This window comes from Salmo trutta, chromosome 17, assembly GCF_901001165.1.
Source record: "Salmo trutta chromosome 17, fSalTru1.1, whole genome shotgun sequence".
In the NCBI taxonomy this organism is placed as follows: Eukaryota; Metazoa; Chordata; class Actinopteri; order Salmoniformes; family Salmonidae; genus Salmo; species Salmo trutta.
Genome location: NC_042973.1, coordinates 36,762,814 through 36,788,382, shown reverse-complemented (window position 1 = coordinate 36,788,382; position 25,569 = coordinate 36,762,814). Strand labels below are relative to the sequence as shown.

The following is a 25,569-nucleotide window of genomic DNA, read 5'->3' as shown; positions in this document are numbered from 1 at the left end:
CAACCGGGGAGGACATCTGGGTTACGGCCTCTGCCAGTTCATGAGACAACAGAGGAATGTCCATTTCATCCATCTGTGCCAGAGACCTTAGGGAGTTCTGCGAATAAGACCTGAGCACACATAGGATCACACATTTCTGCCCTATACAACTCAGTATAAAACTCCACAGTTCTCTCCTGCATCTCCCACACACAGAGGTCACCTGCCCATCAGGCAGCCGTAGACAATGCATACCCTTGGCTTCACCGCTCTGTCTTTCCAAACCAAAGAAGAAGGAGCTGGGAGCATCCATCTCCTTGAGCATGGAGAACATAGCTCTAACAAGTGCTCCCTTTGCTTTAACCTGGAAAAAACTGCCCAGGTCCCTACGTAATTCAGCTAAATTAGCCTGGAGGCCTACATTGCCTTGCCCCACCATCTCTACCTCCATCTCACTAATACTACACTCTAGTTCCCCCAATACTCTCCTAGCCTCTGAGGATGAGAGAGCTGTATACTGTTGACAGAAAAGACAAATTTGGATTTTCCCCATATCCCACCATTGACTCAGAAACTCATGCTCCTCTCTTCGCTGCCCCCACATTTCCCAAAAGGTCTGGAAACCTGAGCAAAAAGTGGCATCTTGTAAGAGCTTTACATTAAACTTCCAACAGGATGCCTGCAGGGGCCCTGGTGAAATAGACAGCCAAGCCAATGTGGTTATCCAAAAAACCCACCGGGAGAATGGTAGCACCTAAAAGGCTATTGCTCCGATTCCTGGACATGTAAAAACGATCAAGTCGGGCTGCACTCACCCTAGCCCCAAAAACCTTCACCCATGTATACTGTCTTGTGTTGGGATGTTTAGTCCAAACGTCCACTAGGTCGAACTGATAAATTATGTCCGTTAACACTCCCACTGACACTGAATGAGGCTCTTCCTCATTTCTGTCTTTCGTAAAATCCATTGTACAGTTCCAGTCCCCGGCGACCACCAGCATCTCCTCGGGCGCTACCTGTGAGAGTTCCTGTCTAAGACACCCAAATAGAACCCCTCTCTCTCTCCATGTGTTAGCTGCATACACATTTATAAAGACAAAACCCGTGTTGTTAATTTCTGCTTTTACAACAAGCAGCCTACCCCTACACACCTCCTTTGAGGAGCAATTGTATACAGACAGACCCAGTACAAAAAGGACTGCCACCCCTGCACTAAAATGTGTCCCATGGCTCAACACACTTGCCCCTTTCCACCAGAGCCCCTAATCGACTTCATTCACCACATCACCATGCATCTCCTGCAGAAACAACACCTGTACTTTTTGGGGTTATACATAGTCACCCAACACACTCCTCTTTCCCGCCTCTCTGGCACCATTTATATTGAGCAAGCCTACCCGAAGAGTCTCCATAAGAAGTGGGAGAAAAGCCAGCAAAGAAAGAGACCAATAGCAAAGCTCAGAAAGCCCCAGTGCCAGAAAGAAACTATACATCTAAACAGTGTCTGAAGGTAGACCCTTACGCACTGTTGTGACCCACTTCCTCATCCTAAAACGTTTCCTGGGTGAAAGGACACCATGCCCCTCATTTTTCATAGCATGTTGTATTGATCTTACAAACTTTCTCGGATCAGAAAAAAACCCTCACGATTAACTTTTTTCCCCTAGGTCTCATTCAGGAACCTTGTCAATTCCCTCAACGTGTACTTTGACGCCTCTGCTTGACTGGCTGTCAGCTCCGGGCCCATTGAAGAGGAGTCTGAAAAAAACCTCATGATCCTCTTCCTCAGACTCACTTTCCTCGTCATCTCCATCTCCCATCCTGACCACCTTCCCTTCCTCTCTGGTCAGGGCTTACCCCCAGCACCAGGCAAAGGTTCCTTTGGCCACACCTGCCTCTCCCTCTCCCTCCCCACCACCTTAATTCTCCCCCTTTTTCCTTTTCCACTTGACACCCTCCTCCACCCCCCTGTCTCTTACACTTCCCCACTATACTCTTCTCATCCACTAGCATAACCTGACTAGACCCAGCCTCATCTACACCACCCTCCATAGCATGACTAGGGACAGCCTCATCTACACCACCATCCATAGCATGACTAGGCCCAGCCTCAGCTACCCCACCATCTCTAGCCTGACTAGACCCAGCCTCCGCTACACCACCATCCATAGCATGAGTAGAACCAGCCTCAGCTACACCGGGCAGGACCGGGCCTGACTAGGCCCAGCCTCATCTACACCACCATATCTGGTATGACTAGGCCCAGCCTCATCTACACCACCATCACTGGATGACTAGGCCCAGCCTCTGCTGTCTGCATCTCATTGCCCCCTGCACGTTGACCTCGATTTCCCCCACTGGCGCTTGTGCCCTCACCTTGTCTATGGCCTTTATGTGGGCACGCAAAGTTCTTATGCCCCAAATCCCCACACTCAAAACACCGTAGACTATCTGTGCTGGCAAACCCTGCGTAGGGTCCCTCCCCATGTCTGACTTTAAAATGCACATTTAGCTGTTGCTCATTGTTATTCGGAAACATAAACACTTGCCTCCGGAACGCAACAACGTGCTTAACGGCATCTGCCTGAAAACCTGCCGACAGTACATGAAAACCGTTAGCAAACTTACCAAAATGACTCAGCTCTTTCATAATTTGATCATCCATAATAAACGGAGGCATATTTGCAACTACCACCCTTGTCGAAGGGGTAGAAAGAGGCGAAATTGGCACCAACACACCCCTTACAAATATTCCACTAGCAATTAGCCTACCAACCAAATTTGCTCTTTTCATGAACACAACCACAGCTTTGTTCATTCTGGAAGCGGAATGTATAAATTCAGCTCCTACCTGTTCACCGACAGCGAGCAGAACCTCCTCCACTTTAACTCCATTTTCAGGAACACACCTGAATCCATGCCGTATTGTTCCCATTCCCTTTTTGCCAAGTTTAGAATTGTAAATTAATATAAAGTACAAGTGGAAGATGTTGCCGAGCACTGCTCCAGATCACTTGATATTCACCACAAGGGGGAGAGAAAGAGGGGGAAAGGCAGAGCAATAGGCAATTTAATTCAAAGTAAATGTAATTAAAATTGCCAACATTATTTAATTACTCCTGTCTATACAGAACAAAAATGTATCATTCAAAATAGGCTAGTTGATTTGGCCCCATTATATCATTAGCTTCTTAAAAAAAAAAAATCTCAAGCGCATAGCCTGCAGTTGGAAGGCCCGCAACTTGGGCAACGTGCACTGCAAATATCAAATCGATGATTGTTGAGTTGTGAATGTCAGTGGAAAGCAGCTAAAATAGGGCCAGGCATAAGACAATAAAACAAATACAATCATGGGAAAACATAATTTGGAAAACAAAGGGCTATTGCTGGAAAGAGAAGAAAATGAAAAAATGAATCTGTTTTTCAGTTATCAAAATGATCAACTTGAGCGAATAGTAGCATATCTTATTGGAACGAGTGGTGAGCATCGTCCATGTCTCGGGTGAGTGTGCACATTCACTATTCATTATTGGGTCAGTCAGTGCCACTTGAAACTTTGTGTTTGGACAATAATTTCCTCCTCCAGGTTAGAAAGACGTCATATTGTACAATTTGTGTCTCCCTTTCCATAGGCCTAGATTAGATGGTTGCAGACAAGCAGTATCACTGCAGCTTTAGTTAATTTAACTCATGGCTGTTTGTAAAAAAAGCCTGCAAAAAACCTGTTGTGAACAGCGTGCACATTTCTTTGTAGGCACTGCATATTTACAATTGGTGTGTGTGTGTGTGAGAGAGTGCGTGTGTGTGAGAGAGTGAGTGAGTGAGCATCTGAAGGCATCACTGTGCCTTCTTCAGGGTCAGAAGGTACAGTGACGCCGAAACGTTGGTGTATTACCCAATAAATTACTAGGAGTTTATACATATGGAGTGTGTGACTCTCTTTGTTTTTATAGCTTATAGTTTATTTATCGTTAGTCAGCTCCTCTACACTAAATATTTTTCTTTGGGTGTGCGCCAGCTCATGTTTTTTATGTAACTAAATTAGTGAACACAAGATTGTGGCTAATAAAACTGAGCACATAAAGAAACGATTTAAGGACCATGGACAGCTATGCGAGCCATTGCTGAGAAAAGCGCTCACCTTGATGCAGCACCGGTCGGTGGAAAGCTCCTCTCGCTGTGCCGCGCCCAGCACTGTGTTGCTTTGTGGGCTAGTATGCCTACATATTTACATTAGCAGGAACATGCCTGCAAGCCGAGGGTGAGAGAATGCCATGTTATTAATGTGATATTGTTCCCATTCCCCGTTCTCAAAGTTTTGATTTTTAAACTAATAAAAAATTATCTTAGTCATACAGTATATGCAGTATCTTAATATCCTGTGTTTTGTCTCTCCTCTACCCCCCATTTCATTGTGGGAAATCATAGTTTGGAAAGCAAATGGCTGCTGTAAAGAGAAGACAATAAAAAGAGCAAAATCTGTCTTTTGGTTATCAAAATTCTCAACTTGAGCAAACAGTAACTTATCTTAGTGGCACCAGCAGAGAGCATCATCCATAACCCTGATGAGTGTGCTGTGCATATATGTGACTAATTTCAGGAAACTAGACATATGTTGCGGGTCACTACTTTTTTTTATCAAAATGTGTTTTTTTGGACAGAAATGCCTTCTGGAACATGTACACTTGCATGTACCTTAAAACTTCTCACAGCTCTTTAAGGATAGGGGGCAGTATTGACAATTTCGGAAAAAAATATGTGCCCATATTAATCTGCCTCCTACTCAAACTCAGAAGCTAGGATATGCATATTATTAGTAGATTTGGATAGAAAACACTGAAGTTTCTAAAACTGTTTGAATGATGCCTGTGAGTATAATCGAACTCATATGGCAAGCAAAAACCTGAGAGTAATCCTACCAGGAAGTGGAAATCTGGATGCATGGGCTCTCTTCAAGTTGTTTCCTATTGAACACACAGTGACGTAGTAATAATTGTACTCTTTCTAAGGCTTTCACTAGATGTCAACTGTCTTTACAAAGTTGTTTGAGGCGTCTACGATGAACAGAGACCGAATGAGAAGGCTGGGAAGTTGGTCACCCAGGGAAGGACATCACTTCATTGGTGCGCATTCACGAGGGAGGATCCTCTGTTCCAAAACGTTTTTCAAGACACAGGAACCGTCCGGTTGAAATATTACTGAATCTTCAAGTTCTAAAGGCCCTAAAGATTGATGTTTTACAACGTTTGACATGTTTGAACGAACGTAAATACAACTTTTTTTTACTTTTCGTCGTGACATTGTCCGTGAGCTTCCTATATTTGGAGTAGCTGAACTGAATGCGCGAACAACAAGGAGTTATTTGGACATAAATTATGAACTTTATCGAACAAAACAACATTTATTGTGGACCTGGGATTCCTGGAAGTGCCTTCTGATGAAGATCATCAAAGGTAAGGGAATATTTCTAATGCAATTTATGATTTTAGATGACTCCAAAATGGCGGCTATCTGTATAGCCTAGTGTATTTTTCTGAGCTCAGTACTCAGATTATTGCAAAGAGTGCTTTCCCCGTGAAGCTTTTTTGAAATATTTCACAGCGTTAGCATAAAGGAGATGTTCATCTATAATTCTTTGAATGACAATTTAATATTTTATCAATGTTTCTGACAAGTATTTTTGTAAATTGTAGCGCTAATTCACCGGCAGGATTTGAGGGAAAATATTTTCTGAACGTCACATGCCAAAATGCTGTTTTTATATACACTGCTCAAAAAAATAAAGGGAACACTTAAACAACATAATGTAACACCAAGTCAATCACACTTCTGTGAAATCAAACTGTCCACTTAGGAAGCAACACTGATTGACAATACATTTCACATGCTGTTGTGCAAATGGAATAGACAACAGGTGGAAATTATAGGCAATTAGCAAGACACCCCCAATAAAGGAGTGGTTCTGCAGGTGGGGACCACAGACCACTTCTCAGTTCCTATGCTTCCTGGCTGATGTTTTGGTCACTTTTGAATGCTGGCAGTGCTTTCACTCTAGTGGTAGCATGAGACGGAGTCTACAACCCACACAAGTGGCTCAGGCAGTGCAGCTCATCCAGGATGGCACATCAATGCGAGCTGTGGCAAGAAGGTTTGCTGTGTCTGTCAGCGTAGTGTCCAGAGCATGGAGGCGCTACCAGGAGACAGGCCAGTACATCAGGAAACGTGGAGGAGGCCGTAGGAGGGCAACAACCCAGCAGCAGGACCTCTACCTCCGCCTTTGTGCAAGGAAGAGCAGAAGAAGCACTGCCAGAGCCCTGCAAAATGACCTCCAGCAGGCCACAAATGTGCATGTGTCTGCTCAAACGGTCAGAAACAGACTCCATGAGGGTGGTATGAGGGCCCGACGTCCACAGGTGGGGGTTGTGCTTACAGCCCAACACCGTGCAGGACGTTTGGCATTTGCCAGAGAACACCAAGATTGGCAAATTCGCCACTGGCGCCCTGTGCTCTTCACAGATGAAAGCAGGTTCACACTGAGCACATGTGACAGACGTGACAGAGTCTGGAGATGCCGTGGAGAACGTTCTGCTGCCTGCAACATCCTCCAGCATGACCGGTTTGGCGGTGGGTCAGTCATGGTGTGGGGTGGCACAGCCCTCCATGTGCTCGCCAGAGGTAGCCTGACTGCCATTAGGTACCGAGATGAGATCCTCAGATCCCTTGTGAGACCATATGCTGGTGCGGTTGGCCCTGGGTTCCTCCTAATGCAAGACAATGCTAGACCTCATGTGGCTGGAGTGTGTCAGCAGTTCCTGCAAGAGGAAGGCATTGATGCTATGGACTGGCCCGCCCATTCCCCAGACCTGAATCCAATTGAGCACATCTGGGACATCATGTCTCGCTCCATCCACCAACGCCACGTTGCACCACAGACTGTCCAGGAGTTGGCGGATGCTTTAGTCCAGGTCTGGGAGGAGATCCCTCAGGAGACCATCCCCCACCTCATCAGGAGCACGCCCAGGCGTTGTAGGGAGGTCATACAGGCACGTGGAGGCCACACACACTACTGAGCCTCATTTTGACTTGTTTTAAGGACATTACATCAAAGTTGGATCAGCCTGTAGTGTGGTTTTTCACTTTAATTTTGAGTGTGACTCCAAATCCAGACCTCCATGGGTTGATAAATTGGATTTCCATTGATTATTTTTGTGTGATTTTGTTGTCAGCACATTCAACTATGTAAAGAAAAAAGTATTTAATAAGATTATTTCTTTCATTCAGATCTAGGATGTGTTGTTTAAGTGTTCCCTTTATTTTTTTGAGCAGTATATAAATATGAACTTTATCGAACAAAACAATTAATGTATTGTGTAACATCATGTACTAGGAGTGTCATCTGATGAAGATCGTCAAAGGTTAGTGCTGCATTTAGCTGTGTTTTGGGTATTTGTGATGCATGTAGTTGCTTTGAAAATGGCTGAGTGGTTATTTGTGTCGATGTACTCTCCTAACATAATCTAATGTTTTGCTTTCCCTGTAAAGCCTTTTTGAAATCAGATAACGTGGTTCGATTCAGGAGAAGTGGATCTATAAAATGGTGTAAAATAGTCCTATGTTTGAGAAATACAAATTATTAGATTTGTGGTTTTGAATATGGCGCTCTGATTTTTCACTGGCTATTGTCAAACTCAATCCCGCTAATGGGATTGGTGTCGTAAGAGGTTTTAACCTGTTAGGGTATAGGGGGCAGTATTTTCACGGCTGGATAAAAAAATGTACCCGATTTAATCTGGTTACTAATCCTACCCAGTAACTACAATATGCATATACTTATTATATATGGATAGAAAACACCCTAAAGTTTCTAAAACTGTTTGAATGGTGTCTGTGAGTATAACAGAACTCATTTGGCAGGCAAAACCCTGAGACAGATTCTGACAGGAAGTGGATACCTGATGTGTTGAATTGACTTTAAGCCTATACCATTGAAAAACAAAGGGGTGAGGAATGTTTTGGCACTTCCTATTGCTTCCACAAGATGTCCCCAGCCTTTACAAAGTGTTTTGAGTCTTCTACAGTGAGATCTGACCGAATAAGAGCCTTGGAACGGTGATGGCCTATTAGACACCTGGCCTGCGAGTTCATGTTGGGTACTCTCATTCCGAAACATTTTAAAAGAGAACCCAATGGTCCGCCTTGAATTTTATTCATGTTCTGGTTAAAAAAGGCCCTAATGATTTATGCGAAACAACGTTTGACATGTTTGAACGAACGTAAATATATTTTTTCCGTTCGTGAAGTGAAGTCCGGCTGGCTTAGATCATGTGCTAACAACACAGAGGTTTTTGGACATAAATGATGAGCTTTTTTGAACAAAACTACATTCGTTATGGACCTGGGATTCTTTGGAAGTGACATCTGATGAAGAGAATCAAAGGTAATGGATTATTTACATAGTATTTTCGATTTTAGATCTCTCCAACATGGCGGTTAGTCTGTATCGCAATGCGTATTTTTCTGGCGCAGTGCTCAGATTATTGCAAAGTGTGATTTCCCAGTAAGGTTAATTTTAAATCTGGCAAGTCCATTGCGTTCAAGAGATGTAAATCTATAATTCTTTGAATGACAATATAATATTTTACCAATGTTTTCTAATATTAATTAATTATTTTGTTGTCATGACTTGACTGCCGGTATTGTAGGGAAACGATTTCCTGAACATCAACGCCATAGTAAAACGCTGTTTTTAGATATAAATATGAACTTGATAGAACTAAAAATGCATGCATTGTCTAACATAATGTCCTAGGAGTGTCATCTGATGGAGATTGTAAAAGGTTAGTGCATAATTTTAGCTGATTTTATGGTTTTGGTGACGCCTGTCTTTGAATCGACAATACATTACACACAGCTATTGTCAATGTACTCTCCTAACATAACCTAACTTTATGCTTTCCCCGTAAAACCTTTTTGAAATCGGACAATGTGGTTAGATTAAGGAGATGTTTATCTTTCAAAGGCTGTAAGTTAGTTGTATGTTTGAGAAATTTGAATTTTGACATTTATTTGGTTTCAAATTTGCCGCTCTTGAAATGCACCTGCTGTTGATAGGGTGCGCCACGGGGGGCACGCTAACGTCCCACATAGCCCCAAGAAGTTAATAACAAAATGTTATGCCATCTGTAAATACGAATAAAATTGTTAAATTATGAGCCGAGTTGGTTTAGCCACAGAAAAAGTAAACAACCTTCCCGCTAGCCATAATTGTCTGAGATAATGAGTGTGTCGGACATGCCGAAAGATGAGTTTCTGGAGGACCGAGTTTTGAAATCAGTGGAATTAGAGTATGATAGCTAAGGAGATGTAATCCGGAAACAGGTGTTTTCTCCATCTTCAATCAAACTAAGGGCAACCATGGCATCCGTGACAGGGAGAAGCATCTATCCATGATGTGTACAGGTAAGAAAGTCTAAAATAGTTACATTTTCAGATATCACACGTTTCTAATTTTGACAGAAAGTCATTTTAATTTCAATTTAAAGTGTACAGTTAGCTAGCTAGCTAACATTAGCTGGCTGGCTTGCTAGCTAACATTAGCTGGCTGGCTTGCTAGCTAACATTAGCTGGCTGGCTTGCTAGCTAACGTTACTTGTATGATCTGTGTAGTAATATTATTTGTATTTCAGAGCCATTTGCTTTGCTCGTTCTAGCCTAACGTTAGCTAGCTAACATTAAACCTGGTTGGTTAGCTAGCTGCAGATGAATGCAGTGTAGTAATGTCATGAGTTTGGATTATGGTTCATTGTTTACCTTGGTAGCTAGCTACATGTATTAACAAAAGACTCTACTATGCAAGTAAACATTTCAATAGAATGTTACTGCGACAACTGTTGATTGATGTAGCTGGTAAATTTGCTCTGGCTATCTACCCCAATTTCAGGGCACTCTTGTCTTAGTGTGCCAGAGCTCAGAATAACTGACGAATTTAGGAACGCTCAACACCCGTTGAATATAGCCGGTGCCAGTTAACGTTGGCAAAAAAAGGGTAATTTGTTGCCATCAGCACCGTTGCAGTCACCAACGCTCTGGATAATATTAAAACAGCCTATCCAGCTCTGCTAGGTTGAGTAAAATGGTCAGGGAGCTGTTTTCTCATTTGTGTCTAGAAGTAGCTAGCAAGCTAAGATCAAGATCACTTGGGTGCTTGACTGCTGTTGTCAGGACAGAACGCTCGGATCAACCCTTAAAGAGATAAGTGGGGCTTAAGGTTAAGAGGGTGTGAACGATGCTGAATGGGTGAAGACAAAAGGGGCTCTCCAGTCGGTACCAAAAATATTCAAAGGCCATTTTCACAAAAATGAGGTTACAAAGGCCAGGCTTAGAACTTGTGCTAATGTATTTGGTAGTGTTTATGAAGGTCTTAGGAAACATTAGAATATCAAATGTCAATATTGGAAAGAACATAACACACTATTCATGTATTTATGTTACTGTAGGCTATATGTAAAACTGAAAAATCACTGAAAATAGAATTTTGTATTTGTGGAGTGCCTTTGTTACAACTATGAATTGTGCATTGAAACACAACAAAATACCCAAACCGCAAGACACGCGGTCAATTATTATTTGACCCTGCTGGTCATCTATGACGTTTTGAACATCTTGAAGATCAATTTGGCCTTAAATGGCCATGTACTCTTAGAATCTCCACCCGGCACAGCCAGAAGAGGACTGGACACCTCTCAGAGCCTGGTTCAGCTCTAGGTTTCTTCCTAGGTTCTTGCCTTTCCAGGGAGTTTTTCCGAGCCCTTTTTACATCTGTAGATGCCACCATGCTTCAACATCTGCATTGCTTGCTGTTTGGGGTTTTTGGCTGGGATTCTGTATAGCACTTTGTGACATCTACAGATGTAAAAAGGGCTTTATAAATACATTTGATTGATTGAATGAAGAAAATATCAGTAGCCTAAATATCAGTATAGGCGCCAAGCATGCTTGTGAATAGTGAAAATCAACAAAAAGCAATAATGACACAATGAATATAAGTGTTGATTGTGATTGCAGTATGGTGTGCGTCTTCACACACTAATTAATTTCATTATGCTGTTATCCCTTGTCCTAGCAGTCACAACAAATCTTTGTCACTTTCACTTGATTTCAACACTTCCAACAAACAAGTGACTTGGAGCTGAAACAGGTGTCCGGTTTCTGTTCCGATTGCATCTGCCCACCTTGCAGCTTCTCCATCCTGGTAGCTGTGCGCAATTTGGCTCGCACAATAGCTCACGTGGAATCTTTGCTGCTGCCTTGGCCCTCATATGTCTCTCACGTAGCCCATGTGCCAGACTCATGATGCAGTCTCTTCTGCTCATGGGTGTTGTTCATGCACTGCTTGAAAAACACATGCGTTGATAGCAGCCAAGTCAAGCATGTTGTAGAACATAGCAACAGGCCAGCGGCGAGTTCCTCATTTCACCTAGCACAGCCATTATCCGACACTCGCTCACCTGCTGTCCGATATTGATCCTTTCCCAGATATGGAAAGCCGTTCAGCATGAATCAGAATAATAGATATGTCATGATCCATTTCTTCCCCGCCATTTGAGTCGTTTTCATTCAGATCTTGTAACAACGCTTACGCAGCATGTGTATCCATTCGTCTTGGTCTTGCCATTGTAAATGATGCACGCTCTCACTGTGTAGCCTACTCCAAGTAGGCCTAAAGTAGACAAATACATCTGCTTAGATTCGGTGGACTGATATCGGCTACACCGTTTTGAGATTATAATTAGAATAGATGAATACAATAGAAATACCCACCCTGTTCTTCATTCACAATTGATGATTACATAATTATGCATTGTTCGCTTCCCCTCACTCATCAACTCACCCATTCTCCCCTTTTCTCCCCATCATACTATACTTAATTATTTATTCTGGTGTATCAGTATATGTGTGAAATTAGTTTCAGTATAGTTTAGGTACAGTTTCGAGGCAATTATCGGGGTGTTTATCAACTGGGAATGTCACATTCAACTATGGGAGAAGGAGCGGAGCAGACTGGGGAAAATCATTCAAGCAATTACATCCCCTTCTAAAACTGGTTATAACTCCAATTCTGTTTGTGATATTTAGATTCTAATAACAACAGTGTTATATAGACTTATTTCGGAAAAGTCAAGGACGAGGGGGACACTACTTTAAAAATGGCAGAGTAATTAAACATTTACATTTGTTTTGAGACATAAAAGAATCCCCATCAAAATCTGTCAGTTTAAGCTAGAGATATACTTTTGGGGGGGGGGGGAGTATCACACTTCCGCATCTGCAGTGAAAGGTGGAAGAGCTAGAGCGATTTTTGTCAGACCATGAGACATCACGGAAATTGGGCTTCTCACAAAAACGTCTGTAGCCTCCGAACGGTTTGACCTACACACTCAGTTTTGCGCTATGACCCCCACAAATGTCAGGAGACTCGTCTGAAGTTGGTACTGTTGATGGGCCAACGTCTGTCTGGTAGCATCGGAACTGTTTGGGCTACAAACTAATGGGACCCCACTGTGGAAAGGAGCGATTCTCAGGAACACAATGGTGTTCTCCGTTTTGCTACAACCCCCACAAGTGTCACCAGAATACCGGTTTAAAAAAAATACTGGTTTAAAAAAACTAATGGAAATATGAAGGTAATTTTGTTCCTACCCCCCCCCCCTCCAAAAAAAGGGAGGTTAAATGTGTAAAAAATAAATCTATTTCTAGAGTTTTTTTTAAATCTCCTACATTTAGGACATACACTTCAAAACTGTGTTTCTCATTAAACCGTCCTTTTTTCAATTTATGAATGTGTTATCCAATGCGTATCTACGGGCTTTAGTAGAAAAGGCCAAAATAAATATTGTTTTTAGAACTAAATTTGTCCTAAAATTCAAAGTCAAATAGCCGAATGATCCATAGTATGACCATCTACAAACAATTCAACATGTCAGTTTAGTACCCCCCCGCAACGTCTTAGACTCTAAGGAATTAACCTGTCTCCTCCCCTTTATCTACACTGATTGAAGTGGATTTAACAAGAGACTTCAATAAGGGATCATAACTTTCACCTGGATTCACCTGGTCAGTCTATGTCATGGAAAGAGCAGGTGTTGTTAATGTTTTGTACACAGTGTATACCACACATTATGCTACTTTCTTTCTTGCCAACAGACTGCATAGCGGCCTCAAGGAGCAGACAAAGCTTGTAATTTCAGCTCCCTCAATGCCAGCACTGAGCGAACTGCAACGCGGTCGGCAAAAGCGAGCCAACTAGTCTTTACTCGAGCATACATTAGAGCGCAGCACCTCAGCATTAAAAAAGACATTACACCTCCATGGTTAGGTCTAAATTAAAGTGCATAAGCTGCAGCCCTATAGTGTTCTTGCAACATAATTTTGAAATATATGGCGGTGCTCATATGTTGGGCTTTTCTCCAGGGCGCATGCGGTGAGCCTTAGAAATACAACAGTTTAAAGTCCATTGCACTGCAATGTGCTCTGCAAATAGCTTTGGTGGGCTTCCTACCGTAAATATTCTAATCGGCAAAAAATATTAAACATTCTGGATGTTATTAGGCCTTAGGTATAGATGCTGAAGTGCAACGGTCCGAATACAGCATGGGATGCTGCAACAGACTGCATCACCACTACGACGGAGTCAACCAGCCGCTTCACACATTATGATCAGTAGCCTGTCAGCATCATATCAGCATCGCATGAACAGATATTGCAGTCTTTATCTTCAAGGTTAGTAAAATAAAGGCTGAATCGACAAGCAGTTCTATGCGCCCTCCACACACGCACACACACGCCAAATCGAATGGTCCATTCATCACATCACACAAAAATGAGCTGTTTTGTCCGATGACGTCAGATGAAGCTTTCAGGCTATGCCCTCGTTGATGAAGTGCTATTGGTTTCTTGTAGTAAGACAATAAGGCAAAGTGGGATAGAGCAGCAAAGGAACACTGATTTGAAATAGTCTATAAGGTTACCAATAGACTTCAGCTAGAACCGTAAAACACTGTGGGCAAGGTGTCGGTGCCATTTAGGAATCAATTCAATTAAACAAATAAACACATATAACTTACTTGTCACCAAAGATGCTGATGTTAGCAGATATGATTCAAACAAGGACAGTTCCCTCTTCAGCTCCTTGCCCTCGAAAACTGCATCGAAAATAGGCTACATCCGCAATTCTCAAGCAATTTGTCAGACTCCGTTGTGATACTTTCACACAGTTTATCCGGTCCCCACATTGTAAACGATGTAGCGTTTAATCCATCAATTAGTTTCAATCGGTTGAGTGTTCGGACTTGCACAACAACAATAGAGTCAATTTATCCATCCCCCATTCAAATGTTTCAATACGCAAATATACGAAGGCACCCACAAGTGCCACCGTTGAAACTAATGGTTAAATGCAGAGCGATATATATATCTGTCACAGTCCGGTGCCATTTCGTTTATCAGTGAGGAATTTAGGAGAAATCTGAACTCTTCCCAGATCCACCCTTCATGTTTTAATTTTCAATAAAACAAACAACCAACCTCTTCAGAGCCAGACTACTAACGACACAGTCTCACGCAGCCGTGGACCCCCAGATTGATAACATCCTGAAACCTCGTCATAATCTACGGCTCATCCACATATTGAGCAAACATGAAGTGGCTGATGGTTGTCATTCCGGTGTCACACTTTTAGCTAGAACTTTTTTCTCCCTCTTCAGTCCCTTGCTACTTTGCAACCCCCCAGGAATCTGATTAGATTTCAACTCACAACCCAGTGCGGATTTCAATATTGTTATTTCTCTTTGCCTCCGTATTGATTGTCGTTGGATTGGATCTCGGAGATGCTAGCATAAGAATTCGTCAGGTGGATGAGGCGAAGAATGATTAAGTCGTCAGGCTTATCTTTGTCTTCTGATAGATTCCTCTATCGATTTCCATAGGCTACTGTATGTTTGATGTAGGAACTACTGCTGCGCGTCAGGTGGGAAATCCAGCAGGTCTCCTTATAGAAGGAGCCTATAAAGACCGCATAGATTCGTTAAAGCCTTGTTCACCACGAAAACATCCTTCCTTGATCTGTGACTCTTCAATCAAATGCAAAATGTCATAGCATACGCTATAGTATTCTTATAGTTCCAAAGGTTTCGTGTCCCGACTTCTCATCGCATCTCGAGAGCCGTTTGTTCCACAAGCTACACCTGTCAGTTTTCATCCACAGCAATCATCGACTCCTCTCTCTGCGCTCAGGCTCTATACACATCTCAGAGACTCCCCAGTACAGCCAATTCACTGATATCTCACAAGAGGAAACGAAGATCCACCTGGTGATGATCCTCGGCGCGCGCTCCTCAGCAACTCAAATTGCGCGTTTAAGGTGATGGGCAATACTGACCACAAATCACCAGGCTAAGAATACGTTTACATCCACCAAACTCCAACCTCAAATTCAAATACGCAATGCATTTGTGAACGCTCATATAAATCATTTGCATGCTCAAGTTCGGAGCTAGACACTAGACAGTGGGCAGTGCTGGGAAGTATTTTTTTCTTAAATTGCAGCGAGATGACAGCCTCACACCCACACCGGACTGGCTTCCTCCCTAACTCAGAACAAGACCATCAGTATTCCGCCAGTCAGTGCTGGTGGATTGATGCTGCTATCAGAGGCGCGGATGCTGCAGTTAATGCCAGAAATACTCCCTCTATACTGGTTCAACATATCTCCTTTAAAGCGCATTCATGTGTGGCGTCCCCCTATATTTTCCCCTCGCACCCGTTCTTACTTTTGATGGGTGAAATACAATTATCACGTTTCCTGCCATCATCTACCCCCTGATTGGTCAATTGCATTATCAGTTGATGTCATAAGGAGCGATGCGTCTGGGGGTAATATGGGTGCGTGTAAACGCGCTTGTGCTCCAGTGCGTGTAAGACTTAGGAATTTGTGTGTGTGTGTGTGTGTGTGTGTGTTAGAGAGCAAGAGAGAGGGAAGGAGGGAGGGAGATGGGACACGACTGCCACCTACCGACTCCCCCTCCCCCTCTATGACACCATCAGAGCCACGGGCAGCCGGGTAGACTACGGGTCCATTTTTGGAAGCAAGAATTTCGCCATCTGAATGTCCTGCATGGTTATAGCAATATTAGTGCATATTATGCAAACAGACACGACTCAAGATCAAACCCATTTTAGCAAACATAATTCAGCAAAGTGGAGTCATCAAAACTAACACACTCACAATATTTGAGGCATCTGACCAGCTAGCTACACTTGAATAGACAGTCCATAATTTGGGCCTCAGTGCGTCTACAATTCCATTCACATTGGGATGCGCAACTGTTTGGAAACATTCAATGAACGGGGAACTAAGGTACTGAATTATAAGAAATCATCATTGCAATGACTGTTAACCAGCGCTTTTGTCTAGTTCACTCAATATTATGCACTTCATCATCAGGCAGTGAAAGAGGCCAATCCGTGGTACTAGCTAATTGCTGTGTCAGGGTGATTTCTCAACACTAGAATGGAATTACAGTCAACAAAGTGCAGCTCAAACAGAAGGCCTAGATAATTGTCTAACATGTATGGCAATTATGATACAATATTGGGGCGGCAGCGTAGCCCAGTTGTTAGAGCGTTGGACTAGTGATTGAAAGGTTGCAAGATCAAATCCCTGAGCTGACAAGGTTCAAATCTTTTGTTCTGCCCCTGAACACGGCAGTTAACCCATTGTTCCTAGGTCGGTCATTGAAAATAAGAATTTGTTCTTAACTGGCTCGCCTAGTTAAATGAAGGTAAAAAAATAAATCCAAAATCTAATCATCTGATAATACTGAAAGTAGTCTAGGTCCTCTGGGATTGCTTTATATGATTGTATAAAATATGCATTTGCTATGAGTCCTCAGGTCTCAGACAAGATTACTCATCATGTGACTGTAGCCCACCGAACTACCTCTGCTACACATAGGACTACTTAAACAATAAACTGAATATGATAGTTTGACAGAGGCAACAATAAGCAGCAGTGAGTGGCATACAGTACAGTTGAAGTCGGAAGTTTGCATACAGCTTAGCCAAATACATTTCAACTCAGTTTTTCACAATTCCTGACATTTAATCCTAGTAAAAATGTCCCTGTCTTGGGTCAGTTAGGATCACCACTTTATTTTAAGAATGTGAAATGTCAGAATAATAGTAGAGAGAATTATTTATTTCAGCATTTATTTCTTTCATCACATTCCCAGTGGGTCAGAAGTTTACATACACTCAATTAGAATTTGGTAGCATTGCCTTTAGATTGTTTAACTTGGGTCAAACATTTCGTGTAGCCTTCCACAAGCTTCCCACAATAAGTTGGGTGAATTTTGGCACATTCCTCCTGATTATATCCACATAATTTTCCTTCCTTATGATGCCGTCTATTTTGTGAAGTGCACCATGCCCTCCTGCAGCAAAGCACCCCCACAACATGATGCTGCCACCCCCATGCTTCACGGTTGGGATGGTGTTCTTCGGCTTGCAAGCCTCCCCCTTTTTCCTCCAAACATAACAATGGTCATTATGGCCAAACAGTTCCATTTTTGTTTTATCAGACCAGAGGACATTGCTCCAAAAAGTATGATCTTTGTGACCATGTGCAGTTGCAAACCGTAGTCTGGCTTTTTTATGGAGGTTTTGGAGCAGTGGCTTCTTCCTTGCTGAGTGGCCTTTCAGGTTATGTCGATACACGACCCGTTTTACTGTGGATATAGATACTTTTGTACCTGTTTCCTCCAGCATCTTCACAAGGTCTTTTGCTGTTGTTCTGGGATTGATTTGCACTTTTCGCATCTAAGTACGTTTATCTCTAGGAGACAGAACGCGTCTCCTTCCTGAGCAGTATGACGGCTGTGTGGTCCCATGGTGTTTATACTTGCGTACTATTGTTTTTACAGATGAACGAGGTACCTTCAGGCATTTGGAAATTGCTCCCAAGGATGAACCAGACTTGTGGAGGACTACAATTATCTTGGCTGATTTCTTTTGATTTTCCCATGATGTCAAACAAAGAGGCACTGTGTTTGAAGGTAGGCCTTGAAATACATCCACAGGTACACCTCCAATTGACTCAAATGATGTCAATCAGCCTATCAGAAGCTTCTAATGCCATGACATCATTTTCTGGAATTTTTCCAAGCTGTGTTAAAGGTGCAGTCAACTTAGTGTATGTAAACTTCTGAACCACTGGAATTGTGATACAGTGAATTATACGTGAAATAATCTGTCTATAAACAATTGTTGGAAAAATGACTTGTGTCATGCACAAAGCAGATGTCCTAACCAACTTTCCAAAACTATAGTTTGTTAACAAGAACATGTGTGGAGTGGTTGAAAAACTAGTTTTAATGACTCCAACCTAAGTGTATGTAAACTTCCGACTTCAACTGTATATGCTGACTAGAATTGTGCTAAAACTGGACATTATAATATGGATATAACTATTTGCTTATATGAGAGTTGATGAGACATTTCACTTGCCTGGTCCTTTTAAAATGCCAGACCAAGGTCTGTCCAGCTGTCAACGTTTCATCACATCTCCCTCAACGGTGAAAGTGTTGCATCATTCATCAGTCTTCATAACTGTCATCATGCCTCCAGTTGTTGACCATTCATCTCTCAACGTACACTGCTGCCATCCTGCATTCTTTGCCTATGATTGAGTCATTTTAATTGTTTGACATTAAAGGGTCTCTCTCACTCTCACTGTCTTTCTCAACCCTCCACACACATATACTGCACATTCATTCTCTCAGAATGACTGTGCAAATGTAACCTATTACAATTGCACACAGCTACAGCCAGCCACTCTCCACCGAGGCAAAGTAGTAACCTTTTCCAATAATCTCTCCCTTGCCCCCGCACAGCAGATTCATGGTGTTCACATGTATTTTTCAATTCACTTTCATTGAGCACTCTGCAATAATAACAGTCATGTTATAACAGCCATGCCTAATAGTTCGGATTTAAGGCTTTCATTTTACTACTCTCCTGTGATTCTCTGGTGACCACTTCTAAAAGGGGTCTTGTCTTATTTCTGTGAACTATGTGTCCTTGTACTCTGAAAGGGCAAGACCCGCTCCCTTGGGATCATCATTAGAATCAAATACAATTCAAATCAAATTGTATTTTGTCACATACTTTGTAAACAACAGGTGTAGACTAACAGTGAAATGCTTACTTACGGGCCCTTCCCAATGATGCAGAGAGAGAAAAGATAAAAAAAATATAATAATATTGAATAAATACACAATGAGTAACAATAACTTGGCTCTATACACGGGGTACCAGTACTGAGTCGATGTGCACGGGTATGAGGTAGATACTGTATGTACATATAGGTAAGAATAAAGTGGGGGGTAGAAGCTGTTCAGGGTCCTGTTGGTTCCAGACTTGGTGCATCGGTACCACTTGCCGTGCGGTAGCAGAGATAACAGTCTATGACTTGGGTGGCTGGAGTCTTTGCCAATTTTAGGTCCTTCCTCTGACACTGCCTGGTATAAAAGTCCTGGATGGCAGGGAGCTCGGCCCAAGTGATGTACTGGTTCCGTACACACTACCCTCTGTAGCGCCTTGCAGTCGGATGCCAGGCAGTTGCCATACCAAGCGGCGAGGCAACCAGTCAAGATGCTCTCAGTGGTGCAGTTGTAGAACTTTTTGAGGATTTGAGGACCCATGCCGAATCAATTCAGTCTCCTGAGGGGGAAGAGGTGTTGTCGTGCCTTCTTCAAGACTGTGTTGGCGTGTGTTAGGATGTGTTGGTGTATGTTAGGATATTAGGATACTCAGAATGAGTGTAAAGTGTCTACAAAAGTAACATTATAGTTTCAGGTTAGGTGAAATACACAAAGCCAAGATTAACTTTAAGTAGGTTTACTGTTATGTTATTGAATCTTAGTATATGTATTATTGATCATACTGTACCATGCTAAGAAAAGGGTAAGACACATACAGGCAGTACAGTAAACACATCAATGACATATAGGCTAATTGAATTACACTAAACATCTGCGTTGGCTGGAAATTTTAATTTTTACCGCTGCCGCACATTATTTATTGTCCCTTTAGATAGTCAGCTCAGAAAATACATTGTTATGACAGGGAAGAAGATGATCACAGTAAGACAGTATTCAGAAAGTGCTTAAGGCGCATAGCCCTCTTCCTCTCCCTGGGACTATTGCATTGTCAGGCCTTGAATAAAACATGTGTTGGGATGTTAGAATTAGATAATGTAATAATCATGGTGGGGATATCACATATGATTCAGTCAACGATCAAAAGCAATGTGCTACACATTGCTCAGCTTTATCTGCTCTGCTCAACATCCTCTTTTGGTGGAAGAAAATTTTACAAAATATGGGGATGATATTGAGTTCCCATTAAGAGAGATCAAAGTATACAAACTTCCAGCTGTGTGATTATTGTTACGTGATGCCAGACAGTATAAGCTAGCATTATTAAAGAAGATATATACTAAAGGAAAAATAATCATGAAATTATTGTTCATTCCATGTCTCTGTAGGTCTAGCTGACTCTCTTCACTTGAACATTGCTCAAATTACTGTTGTCGATGATGTCATGTCTGTTTTGACAAAATTGGTTTCATGGTCAGGCGGGACCTTAATCTAAGATTAACCTGCACAATAATATGAGGCAAGCCACAGCAAACAGGAAAATGCTTGGTACAGAAGCACGTACTGGACATGGCTCTAACAGAGTATGTGCATCTCTTGACTTGCCCCACTTCCACATCTCCCTCCAAAACAACACCCTTGAATGGCTCTAAAAATTGCTGCTGGAGTCGACGTTCTTTGCTCTCATTATTTATGGGGTTGTTTTTGGAGGTTATGCAGTAGCGCCACTTCTCTATTCCTCCTGGGACTCGGAGACAAATAGAATAATGTGGGACATGAAGAGGCATCTGTTGAGAGGCAAGAGCCTGAATTTGTGTCTCTGAAAGTGCCACTCGTCATTGGCTTCAAATTTGCTCCAGCAGGCCTGGTGGCAGCTGGGATTTCAGTGGTGAGGGGCATACCTCTCTCACTCATCTCCTCTCTCTGTTTTTCTCTCTTTGATCTATCATCCTTTGTTTCACTTTGTTTTCACTGCCTTGTCTAACAGTAAATCTAACAGTAAATGTTAAGCCACAGTTGTTGAGAAAGGTAGCATTTGACAGCTCCTCTTGTCTGCTATAGTAATGCTTTTAGTTCCTCCAACCTAATATTAGCTAGCAGCACAACAAGGACTCTGGTGATACATATTGTATGCACTGTACTTCCCCAGAGCGGGGAAAAACATGTTGCCATACAAAATAGTGGAAAACTCAATGAGTAAAATCCCCACAAACAACGGCATCTTTGCGATTTATAGGGGTTCAGCAAATTTCAAAGCATTTATAATTAGGCGCATCAATGTATTTGCCATCCTGTTTTATCTCCACTTTGATCCACACTTATCTCTCACTGTACTCGTCATCCAAGGATTATTTTGGCCCAAAGGGCTCATGATCGAAGAGCAGCAGCACACTCCTAATTCTTAACTCACTGCCAGTAGCCACCCGTCGATGCCTTGATTCCTCTATTCCACCCCTTCATCTGGCCACATTTAAATAATTTAAAGCCGGGCCCACCCTAATAACATCCTCCGCCTTGCTTCAATTTCACTATATGATAGGTAAAGGAGGGCTTAATGACTGGCAGGGTTATTGGATTTTGGCTGCAGTAAGGAGAAAGGAGAAGGGCAGTATAATGTAAAGTGACGGATGACAGGATGTATGATGATCATGATAACCATAATCACTATCATCACATTCATCCTTATTATTCATCCTCAGCAGCAGCAGTAGCAGCAGGCCCACAGGCGGAAGCACTACCATTAGTAACAAACAGGAGAATACACATAAAAAACACAGCAATCTCATCTTAGTACAATCACTATGTTGCCCACATAATGTTGGACTGACAACTCCTGATGATATGCAATCACTTGGTACTTGAATGCATGCATGGAGCATGTATAAGTCTCCATCAAGAAGAAGTCATTCATTATAAGTGGAGTTAAAGAATGGCACTGAACTGAAACAGAGTTTGCACTTATACAATGTGCATGTATTAGGGGACTGGAGTCAACTCCATTTTTAGGGAAGTGTTCACTAATTGGAAGATTACATTTGATACTTCCAATGAGGGAAAGTGCATATCTGTACCCTGTTCCGCACTGTGCCAGTGACATTATGCCATCACTAACAGAGAGGCTCTGAAGTGGACTAGGTAGTGGGGGCACACTGTGTAGTCTACTTTGTCAAGTGGTTCAAGATGCTGGGCATGTCGTAAAATGCGTAAAAATTGTTATTTGGCCTTGTGTAGGTATTTTGAATTAATGAAATAGAAAACTGGGAAGCTTTCTTCTGTGAGATAAAGAGGAACTACTATGTGACACAGTTTTACTATGTGACTAATTTTTCAACCATTCAGGCATTTTTTTATTTTTTATTTAAAATGTTCAACCTTTTTTTTTTTTAAGTGGGTCCACTTAAAAAAATGATGATCCAGCCCATTCTTTTGATTTCCTCAAATGACATGAAATGGAACAATGGAACAAATAAAAACCAACCAACACAGCAACAGTTACTCTCATTAAATCTAATCAATACAGTCTCTTATAAAACAAATGTTCCCTCTATTTGTGAATTCATCATTTGGGATGATGAGGGGAGGAATAGTTGTTTTGAAATTATATAGTGGTGCATATTATGGTTTGTCCTCATGGAACCCTGGCTCTAACATTGCCTTTTGCACAGCTCTCAGGGATATTGCTCTTCCGTCCTATTTATCACAACTTCCTCAGTCAGAAAAACCTCAATGGCACCAGGCAAGCAATTCTCAAAGGATATATCACCCTGTATTGTGCTCAGATGTTGTGAGTCAAACATAGCCAGCTGTTTCTTCTGCAGGTGAACAAAAACCCGGAGAAGGAGGTTATGCATGAGAAACCACCAGTAATTCTCTACCATTTCTCCTCAGTCTGTAATGGGCACTCATATTCATTCACCCATTCTATTGTGTGAAGTGTTTTGGTATGTATGTTACACAAAATTATGCACAAATACTGAATGGAAATGTGTAGACTGGAATTGGTTTTCAATTAATATCAAATTAAAATATGTAGAGTGCGTATTTGCAGTATTTTAGATAACCGAGTTCGATTAACACAATAGAAATTCAGTTTTAAATGTCTACTGAATGGTGAGTTCAAATTAGGGTCATGCTACCTGAGGGCCATCCTACAAGGGAAAAGGGTGAAATCACTCAGACATTATATTAAGTAAGCAGACCCTTACAAAAAACAGGTCAACTTAGCAGTTTAACATGTGAAATCCATACATTTTCACATGTGAAACAGATGTTATCATATGTTGAACTTACATTTCACATGTGAAACCATAATATATATTTACATGTATTAAATTTAGAGTTCACATGTTAACACCACCTTTTCACATGAGCAGAATAACATGTTTTCACCCTCCCATGTGAATTGCAGTATCACATGTGAAAATTGTATATGCAGTTTAACATTTGAAAAACATTCACTTGGGAAAATCTCACTTTCACATGTGTACATGTGAAATTGCATTTTCACGTAAAAAAAAATCTGGTGAAAATCACATTTGTCGTTTGACATGTACCAAAAAACTCCACTTGAAAATCTCACTTTTACATGTGGAATTGCAGATTGAAATAATATTATTCTCCTCACATGTTGCAGTAGCAATGTTTTCACCGGTGGAATTAGGGTGACCACATCTAAAAAGCCCAAATGCAGGACAAGGGAACGATTTTGCAAGACATTGATGGAACCGTGGACCGAATAATATTTTTGGGAGCAGGTTAATGGATCTTGTTCAAATGGTGACATTGTTCTGCTGTATAAAGGTCAATGCCTGTTAAATATCAAGGAAGTTGAGAACACAATTCTTAGTATAGCATACAAAAATAATGATATTGAAAGCAAAACATAAACCCAAAAGTATTGATAGCAAAACTAAATATTGCAAGAAAATAATGTTAAAAAAACCCCCCAATTTGTTTTGCAAATGGATGAATTATTATTTAAATGTTTTGATGATAGCACAATTAAATGAAAAACCTTCCTCTTTCCTATAATAACCTGGCCTTTGCTTTCACTGCCTTTTTTTGCAGTTGCAAGTTTTGTCACATTCATTCCAGCAACATACCACCCTGCATCCCGCTGCTGGTCCCTGGACGGGAGACCAGATGTAGCTGGAAGTGGTGAAATTAAAATGTAATATTCTTTTTACATGAGGGGAAAACACATGAACTTCACACGTGTCCAAAAACCACGTGTTTTCATGTGGTTTTGTAACGTTAGGGGATACGCTAATGCTCTATACTAGCACATAAACTGAAGCTCTATATCTTGACTTAACATCAGGGTACGGTTCTTTAAGCATGGAGTAAAACCTTGTAATCCCCTATCACAGAGGACTTCGATCTGGCCTAAACTCAGATCTGGGCCTGTTTTCTCCCTTGGCTGCGTCTCTGACTGTGGTAAAACCAAGCAGCGCTCCAAATAATGGCGTACCTATTCAGTCGTGAGGAGTGGAGGAGCAGATTTGTGGCCTCTGTGAGATGGATGGCGATACCCTTTCTTATCCTCTGTGTAGCAGTGTCTGTTCAGATGTGTTGGCAGTGGAGTGAGCAGCCCTCCATCCTCATTGACCCTGCCATGGAACACAAAGAGAGAAACTATTAAAGATACATGGTTCTGAGAAGAACACAGCCTTGCAAAAGAACAGACCTTACAGAAGAGATAATGATTTGGACGAGTGCATGTTTGATTCTGCATTTGGTAAGAACATTGGCATTGTCTCATGAGGACATGTGTTGAAGCTGAAAGCTCATGGGAGACAGCGTGCTATGCCATTTAATGAGGTACTGAGAGGTGTGTGTCAGTGTTTGTGCGATGGTTACACTTACACTGTGCAATACAGTTAGTACAATATTTACACCTTGAGAAAGTAGCGAAGTCGGGAGTTACTGCAGTATGACAGTCTGTAGAATCATCCTTTACAATACATGTTTCCGTAAAAATGCATTCAGTTTTCTACTGCTGGCATCCTAAGAACCCCAAGGATATTCAAGAGTTGGCTTGAAGTGACTAGAATAGAAATATCTCTCCTGATTCAATGTAGAAACAACACTAAGTCATGTGTGGGTCAAATTCGAAGAGTGGGGTTCAGAACATGACAGAGATCGAGTTCCCATTTGAAAAGGTATGGCAAACCACTTAGAGACATCACACAAGTCATGATTACTTTCATCCTTCCCAGAGAAAGGTAGTTTGACAGTCTAGTTAAGGAGTCAATGACTGGCAACTGATGACATTCATAACTATATATTCCCCAGGACCACAGATGATGAGCGAGGTAACATTTCTTAGAGGGATTAGTCTAGAGGTGAAGAATGAAGTGGGTGCCAAATGTGACTT

General features: G+C 41.8%; 1 protein-coding gene across 2 annotated transcripts in view; it reads right to left on the bottom strand.

Moving 5' to 3' along the window:
- The window catches only part of LOC115152130 (leucine-rich repeat-containing protein 4C), a 189,225-nt gene extending 164,251 nt beyond the window's left edge, over nt 1-24,974 (bottom strand). The window contains exon 1 of one of the 2 annotated variants that reach the window (XM_029696670.1): nt 24,664-24,974. The gene's annotated coding sequence lies outside the window, so the exon portion shown is untranslated. Of the gene's footprint in view, nt 1-14,102; nt 15,785-24,663 lie in introns of those variants that run through there. The other variant, XM_029696669.1, reaches the window with a different exon arrangement.
- Nucleotides 24,975-25,569: the final 595 nt, after the last annotated feature.